Below are 9,066 nucleotides of genomic sequence, written 5' to 3'. Positions count from 1 at the left end.
TATTCCAATATAATTATTTTAATTTCAATTAAATTATTTACAAAAATATTTTCCATACTAATTTTTTTAATTAAATACTGATACTGAATATAAATATGATTGTGAATTTTTTTAAAATTAGAAGATAAAATAAAAAAATGATTTACATTCATTAATTATAAAATAGGATTTATAAAAATTAATTACTTTAATTATAATTACAATTATAAAAAATTGATTTCAGTCAATTAATCATTTAATTTGGAGATAAATACGTAGACATGTATTTCAATTTAATGGATAATAGAATTATCCTTCTTATCATTTGTTAACTGAAAATATAAAAAAAGATAAAAAGGAATGTTTTAAGATTAAGTAAGATATAAATAATGATAATTAAGGAAAATTATGAAAGCTTAATTTGAACTGGTCTAATTATTTTAAAAAAATTAATCACATTTATATCTGGATAGAATAATCAGGGGTGTAAGGGATGGAAAGTATAGTAGATAGTATATATATTTTTTTATACTTGACAAGGCAGGGAGTAACAATATACATCTATAATAATGTTTTCATTCCTGATGATATTCATTATATTGTGGACACCATCTTGATATTCATTTTTAACTTGAATTTTTTTATAAAAAAATTTCCGTGCTCTGTTACACTCGGTGTGTATTAATATGCAATGGCCTGATTTCTGTTTGTTGTAAACATTGATATTATAAATGTTAAAATTATTTTTATTATTTGTTCAATTCTTTGGTTTTGAAATAGGTAGCAACAATTCCTAGAGACAAAAAAGAGCCAAGAAAAAGAAATTGGAGAACAAGATAACAAGCTCTGCTAAAAAAATATTTATATTATTATTATTATTGTTATCATTATTATTATTATTATTATTATTATTATTATTATTATTATTATTTAGGCTCTATTCTTCTATAGTTTCTTAGTTTATTTTATAATCATAGAATAAATAAAAAGGATTAGGGAAGAAAATAAATTGTTGCTTTGTTGAGTGGATGTGCAACTTGAGTCGCAACATCAACAAAAGACAATATTATTATTATTATTATTATTATTATTATTATTATTATTATTATTATTATTATTATTTAGTTATAGTTGTTTGTTTCATGTTTTTCCTTCCTTATTGATTTTTCCCGTTTTTTCCCCTTTATGATTTTTCCGCTTGCAAGGTGATCCACGAAAAAAGTCCCGCCGACAAGTTTCTTTCTTTATGCTTTTTTTTATGCATGTTTATTATTATTATGATTATTATTATTTTGATGGAAGGTTCAAGCTATTTGAGAGGTACTTCAACTTCAAATTTCATGCTTTCTACTATAGATTTATGTCTTCTTTCTTCATTCTTATTAATTTGTGTTTCATTTTCTTCTTTAAAATTGCAATCATGTTATTCTCATATTTCTTGATTCTTTATTCGCTTTTATGATCTCTTCTATCCACCATGAGTAGGTCAGGACAACTCACGGGATTTGAAGACGTTAGTGTTCCTTTCACTTTTTCACTTTAATTTTTTTAAAAAAAAATAATTTCATGCTTTGTTATACTCGCTGCATATTTATTTGTAATTGTCTGATTTTTGTTTGTTGTAAACATTTATATTATAAATGTTAAAATTATCTTTATTATTTGTTCAATTCTTTGGTTTTGAAAGAGGTAGCGGCAATTCCTAGAGAGAGAAAGAGCCAAGAAAACATTTATATTATTATTATTATTATTATTATTATTATTATTATTATTATTATTATTATTATTATTATTATTATTATTGTTATTATTATTATTATTATTATTATTATTATGTAGGCTTTGTTCTTATATAGTTTTTTTTCTAATCAGATAATAAATAAAAAGGATTAGACAAGAAAATAAATTGATAATTAGAAGACAAAAGGATTGGGATGATAGTAATAATGATTAAACTACCTTTTGTAGTTTACAATTTTTTAGAAATGTTTTTGAATGATGTATTTTGAACAATTAGTTAATTATAAATATTAACTTTCTTCATAATTCACTTCTCAATTTAATTTTAAGCCTATATTGCAACTTGAAGAGTTGTACCTAATTAATTGAGCTTTTACCGATTTTTCTTGCTTTCTTTGTTCAATGTCGTTATAAATAAGTTCATATACAACGATAGCATATAGTTTATATGCAAGGATAACATATGCAGGAATGATTTATTGTAAGCTGGCCATACATTTTAGTGACAAGTTCATCCTTGAAGGACCAATTGAAAGGTGTAGTTAATTGATATCAGCATTTGTTTTTAGCTCTTTTCATTGACCAGTGGATCCAAATTATGTACTGTTAACAATGTTTTTTCTTACAGACAAAAAATGGTTATTGTTATGTTTAAGGATATTTTGCTTGATCCCAGACATGATGTCTTTGTTGCTTTAAGTAAAAGAATCATTTAAGTATGAAGGATTTTTCTGTGGACTTTTTATTTGACACTGGTAGTAGCCATTTTTGGATGATCCGAAGAGTCTTCAAAAGTTTATTCGGATTAATGATGTTAAGAATTATTCCTTTGTTTTACATGTTTACTTTATAGAAGTAGCTAGGTTGACATATGTATATTTGACAGTAAAGTGAAAGGGAAAGAAAATGATATGAAAATGGATTATAGAAATTAGCATTTACCGTCAATATTTTATAGTTTCAAACACAATATTATTATAAATAGTAAGTTTTTTTATTGTTACACACTATATTTCATTTTATTCCTATTATGTAATAAAAAATAAAACAATCAATTGACCCATGCGTATGCACGGGTCACCAACTAGTTAGTAATAAAAGAACAACCAACTTACACATGTGTCATCTCCTCCTATTTTTGGCAATATTTTATTTGTCCCGTTTGCTTCCAGTTTTGGCTTCATTCAATAGCGTCTCACTTCCTCTACTTCTTTGTTCCACAATTTCACGGTTTTCTCCAAATTTCATTTTCAAATTCAATAGGCTAGGCTACGGCGACACTAAGTTGCAGGCCTCAAAGGTCACGTCGCCGAAGCTTATCTTCAAAGACCCGCGCTGAGCTTTCTCATCTTCTTTGTTCTACTACCATTTCATGGCTTATTTCAAATTTCAATTTCAAAAATAGAAGCTTTCGTCTCACTAGCTTCCATACCTATGAGGTGACCTAGGCCTGCTATGTTGATTCTGGATGCGTCATTCAATACTATTCTTTGCCTCTCATCTCTTTTCCTTTTTGTGGTTTTCATCTTCTTTCACAACTCACAAAAAAAAAGAACCATTTTTATGTTTTGCATTTTAGGATTCAGATTCAAATCGACTGTTATGACTTGTGGGTATGTGTTCATCATTGCAAGGTTTCCGCATTTGAGTTTCTCTTTTATTGAAAAAAATAGGTTGCTTTACACTAAATTTGTTTGCTTTCACCACTCTGATGCATTCTTGGATTTTTTTGTGTGTGCAGCAAATATAACTTCTATTTGGAATGGAACTTAATACTCAGTAACTGAGTTGCAAAAATATCAAGAGATTTGCATTTTTTTTTCTTTTTTTTGGGCTAGAAAAGCATTTAACAATTTACCAATATTGTAATAACTCTACTATTAGAATGCAGGATGCTTGTGTTGCACTATCTCTAGTACAAAGATGCATAGGATACAAGTGTTTTAATTGAGGTATATTCTTGACTAAATGTAAGAAGTCATGTTTTTAATTTTATCTTGGTAGAAGAGGTTTTTGCCATAAAAGTGTGTAAAAAAAAAAGAAATGAAAATTTTATCTGATTCATAGCTTTGATTTGGAAGGTTAGGATAATATTATAAATATTATTTTTATTTAAGTCTATGAATCCGTTTGGTTTACTTTTTTATTTGTCATTAATATTTTAAATCATTGTATTTGAATCTATTCATGTAAGTTGAGTTTGGCATGTATCAGCTTTTGAGCTAGGATTTGCAATTAATCCTGCTTATCTAACTTTTCAGACCAAACAAGGTAAGAAAGTTGCTTGCTGAAGCATTATTGGGAGGATTGAAGGGAAATAGGTATTTTTCTTGTTTCAAAGTTTCTATTAAATTTAGCTCCTTTAAAATTTTGGAATATGAAATATTTTTAATCTATGAATTTCAGGCATGTTACACAAATAAAAACATATTTTTAATCTATCTATGGACTCATGGTCTATTTTATATTTATATTAATGGATTTTTAAAGACTGTTTAACAACTTATGGTCTATTTTAAAGTATGTTATTTTCTATCCTTTTTGTAATGGAGTGGTTATGTTTATATTAACTGTCGTTTGTGTATTTGTGTAACATTATCCAGTGCTCTATTTTATATGGATAATGCTATATGAGTATTTCTGCATTTTGTTTGAATGATATTGTGCTTTTTTTTATTTGTTTTGGACTGATTTATGAGTTGCAAGTTATGTGTTTGATATAATGCCCAAATGAACTTTAAATATTTTAGCTGATATAATGCCTAAGTTTATTATAAAACATGAACTTTGAAAAGAAAATTGCACATGGTTAGCTCAATCAAATAATTGTTTTTTCTCAACCTTTCAGATGATTGACTTTCATTTACAATGCATCATTGCATGCTTGCTTATTAAGGGAAAATATTGCAGACCTAGGCCCCGAGGACTGAACCCTTCGATATGATATTGTTGAAGTAAGGAGATTACCATGTTTTAAGCGAGAAGATGGTGAAATTCAATATGTCTTTTACATTATCTGTTTTACTGTGTGTCTGCAGTTATTGAGCCTAAAAAATCGTCTTGGATTATGCTATGAGTGCTCAAGCAATTCTAAGATACAAGTGTGTCTAAGTTAAGATAATTTGATGGTAGTTATTATTTATTATATTTCAGTTTTACAGTTTGAAAACTAACATTTGACTGCTTAAAATTAATTGTGCTGCCCCTTGTGATTTTGATTAATATATATTTAGTGGTGGGTTGGACTCTCATGCCTATAAACTTTTAACACTACCAAGTCATGGTCCAATTATACTGAAAATTGCCCAAATCATAATGTATAGATATCATTATACATATTTTCCCAATGAATCTTCTTCAAACACGGAGATCCATATGTAAAACTATCATGACTTTTTCATTTAAGAAAGATCACTCCCTAAAGATAGTCCAATGAATATTTTAGATGAGTTCTGTTTATGAATTGAACTTTGGATATGTAGAATTTTTTCATAGCATCATCTTTATATGCAATGCTCAATTCTGATAATTTGGTGTTAATTGTGATTGCTTTTTACTAAATCAACGTGCGTATCATGATGTCGAAGGAGTTTGTTTTGATAATTCAAAAGAAAAAATAAATCTAACAGGAATATGATTTGCAGATCAATTATATTTTGTCATTTGAAGAGGTTACTTTGAAGTTCATTAGTGCTGGTGAACAGATACTCTTTGTGTTGTTGGTCTTTAAATAAGAATTATATGACTGCAATGTTTTTCAATGAGTGATTTTTTTGAAGAGTTTATATTGTAATTTTGTTTTTTCAGAAGAATTTTTTTTTTGCTTATCTTGTTCTCTATTTCATTCTTCTTTTGCATCTAAAACTTGTGTTCACAAAGTTTATCCAACAACACACATTGTAGTAATTCAATAATGTTGATACTCATTTATGAGTTAGTTTTTTTGTTTAAAAAATGAGTAAAGCCTGAGAGCAATTTTTGATACTGTTCTAATTTTTTATACTCTTCTATGGCTTTAGGCAATTAAATTACTACTTTAGTTGTATTAATAATCTTTATCATTTGAAGAGAATTATATTTTATCATTTGAAGAGATCACTTTGAAGTTCATTAGTGCTGGTGAATAGATACTCTTCATGTTGTTGGTCTTTAAATAAGAATTAGACGGCTACAATGTTTTTCAATGAGTGAATTTCTTGAAGAGTTTATATTGTAATTTTGTTGTACAAGAAGAAAATGTTTTTGTGTGTACTCTTCTCTGTTTCATTCTTCTCTTGCATCTAAAACTTGTGTTCACAATGTTAATCCAACCAAACACACGATAGTAAATCAAATCAATAATGTTGATACTCATCTAGAGCTTGGGAGTAATTTCTGATACTCTTCTATGGCTTTAGGCAATTAAATCACTACTTCAGTTGTATTCTTAATCTTTAGTTTTTCGTGTTTTCCTTAGTGACAACAAGAATGTATTGGAATGACTACAATGAAGTTTTTTGAAAGGTAGTAGTTGATTCTTAATATGACTAATGCATGTTTTTTGGTTAGACATTAATTGTTGCTACATACGTGTTTTCTTCAATTTTATTTATAAAGTTCTTCCTGGTCGTTTGTGTATATGAAATTCTCTCAAGCACATTTGACTACTTAAAAGTCAATAAAGATTGTCAATGTATATTCATGTGAATTTATAGATATTTTTTGCATGCAAATTAATTTGGATTTCTTATCTTGGTCTTTTAGATAATTCAACCACTCTTGGATGATGACTCTTCATCAAAGAATAGAAATTTTGAGTATCACTCAATTAATAAAGAGTTTCATTCTTTTCTCATTGACAACAAGGATGTATTGGATGAAACGACTATCATGAAACTTTTAGAAAGGTAGTAGTTGATTCTTGATATGCTTCATGCATGTTTTTTGGTTGGACATTAATTCTTGGTGCATAATTGCTTTCTTCAATTTACTTATAAAGTTATGGTAGTTTGTGCATATGAAATTCTCTTGAGCATGTTTGATTACTTAAAAGTTAATATGATTGTCAATGAAGATCCATATGAGTTTATAAATATTTTTTGCATGCAAATTAAATTGGGTTTCCTATCTAGATCTTTTGGATAAATCGAATGCTCTTGGAAGATGACTCTGCATCGAAGAATAGCAGTTGAAAGGACCAATCAATTATTAAAAAGTTCCATGCTTTTCTAAGTGACAACAAATGATGTATTGGATGAAACAACTACAATTAAGCTTTTGATAAGGTAGTAGTTGATTCTTGATATATCTGCTGCATTGCATTTTTTTGGTTGGACATTAATTCTTGATGCATACCTATTTTCTTCAATTTTATTTTATAAAGCTGTGGTAGTTTTTGTATATGAAATTCTCTCGAGCACGTTATTTCTTTTGCACAGCCAACAAACAATGAAAGATGCAGGAAAGTAAAGGATGTGCTTTGAGGATAGAGTGAAGGGTCTAAATCCATGTTTGTTTGTATTGATTAGTTTTGTAGTTCTTTGAGATTTTTAAAATTTTTTGGCTGGACATTAATTCTTGGTGCATGCCTGTTTTCTTCAATTTTATTTATAAAGTTGTGATAGTTTGTGTATATGAAATTCTCTTGAGCACATGTTATTTCATTTATTGTACTTTATGTTTTTTACCATCTAGGAATTTGTGGCAAAGGCAACACTGCCTGGAGAGGAAAAAATAATGGACATGATTGGGTTGTTGTTCATGTTGTTCGAACTTCCATCAGGAAACCACTACAAATGAGTTGAGATCAGAGTTCCTCAGCACAACATGGCTTATTGTCTGAAGCTCTGGGATTATTAAATATCTCCATCATTTTATGATTCTCCTCCATGTTCACCTTTTTTTCATGTGGCAAATAATATGAGCTCAAAAGAATGTTTCTTCTTTAGGAAGAAGTCACACAATGAGAGGTAATATTTTTTGTTTTTATACTTTGTTTTTGCTACCAATGTAACTATTACTTTTCTTTTCTGTTTGATTGTTATATTAATATTCTTTTCATGAGTATTGTATTCAAAATCGTTGTCGTTGTTGTTGCTTTTTTAAGTTCTTCATATTATTAACTCTTAATTTATATTTTTCACTTTGAGACAAATTTAATTTTAGGAATAAGAAATTGTTGCATGTCAGTTTTCGTATTGGGTAAATCTTAATCAACATCATGTCTTATATGCTATGTTGAACTACTGGGTTGCCTAGCTTTCTATAATAAATTAAATAACAACTAGAAAAGAACTTGAAAAAAAAAATTAAAGAATCAATGGATAGTGTGTTAATATCCAAGAAATGTATTTGTTCACTATCCTAGTATTAAAACATTTTGATTTGTTGACTCTCTCATTTGCTTAAATCACAAATGCTGAATTTTTCTTGAGGTTGAAACCAAACAATCAAGAAACAATAAGTTGATACTAAGTCAAGAAATCAAGATCTCACAATGTTACAAATTTACAACCAAATACTTTTATCTTTTTCTTTACTTTGCATACAAACACTCAAGGTCGGCTATACTTTTTTCTATTTTCAATAATATTGAGCCAAAGTGGGAAACAAAGAATTGCTTATGCGAGAAAGACTCTTGTCTATTTTCTTCTCATTCAACGGCTCCCTATGTTCTTAGATGCCCATCATGGGCGACTTTTGAATTTGAAGTCTAACGATCATCTATGTCCAGAAGTTTAAGCTTGAAAGTGGATGTTCTTCCACAACAATGCCACAAGAGCTAGACATTTAGTTTTCAATTCCAAGAACAGGATGCATCTTCAACCAAATCCACTGATCAATCTTATCCTGAAGTTGGTATGGCACAATCTGATATTTGGATTGAAACCTTGCCTTTTTGTATAACTCTAAATGTGAACTTCGAAAGGTGTCCGTTGAGGGAAATTAGAGTATTGTTCCATATCGTATATGAAATCATTGATATGTGAACTAAAAAGGAAAATTACAATATTGTATAATATTGTAACGATATAGTCCACATTTGTATTGTAAATTGTATTTTTCAGCTTATCCGTACGAATGCATGGGTCACTGACTAATTTTGTATATAAGAAGAAAAAAAATACATTTTTTCCCAAATATAAAAAAATATTATTAATTTTATCATATTTAATGTTTCTATCTTTAAAATATATTTTATTCAATTTAATTGAAGTATTAGTTTTAATATTTTTTATTTTTATATCAAATTCTAATTAAGAATAAATTAAAAAATATATATTTTTAATTAAAATTGATGTAATTAAATTTTTTTTAATTAGGGTAATATTTTTTCTTATATTTAACAGATACGGAGTAGTATTGTAC

At 27.8% G+C, this 9,066-nt stretch overlaps 1 long non-coding RNA gene across 1 annotated transcript; it reads left to right on the top strand.

Annotated features, from left to right (window-relative positions):
- The first annotated feature begins 2,997 nt into the window (after positions 1 to 2,997).
- LOC102668533 (uncharacterized) lies at positions 2,998 to 7,761 on the top strand. Its single transcript, XR_005892686.1, has 3 exons — positions 2,998 to 3,671; positions 3,981 to 4,040; positions 4,568 to 7,761. It is a non-coding gene; the product is annotated as an uncharacterized lncRNA (long non-coding RNA).
- The last annotated feature ends 1,305 nt before the right edge of the window (positions 7,762 to 9,066 follow it).

Source organism: Glycine max, chromosome 8 (genome assembly GCF_000004515.6).
Source record: "Glycine max cultivar Williams 82 chromosome 8, Glycine_max_v4.0, whole genome shotgun sequence".
Taxonomy (NCBI): Eukaryota; Viridiplantae; Streptophyta; class Magnoliopsida; order Fabales; family Fabaceae; genus Glycine; species Glycine max.
This window is presented reverse-complemented; position numbering and strand designations above follow the sequence as displayed.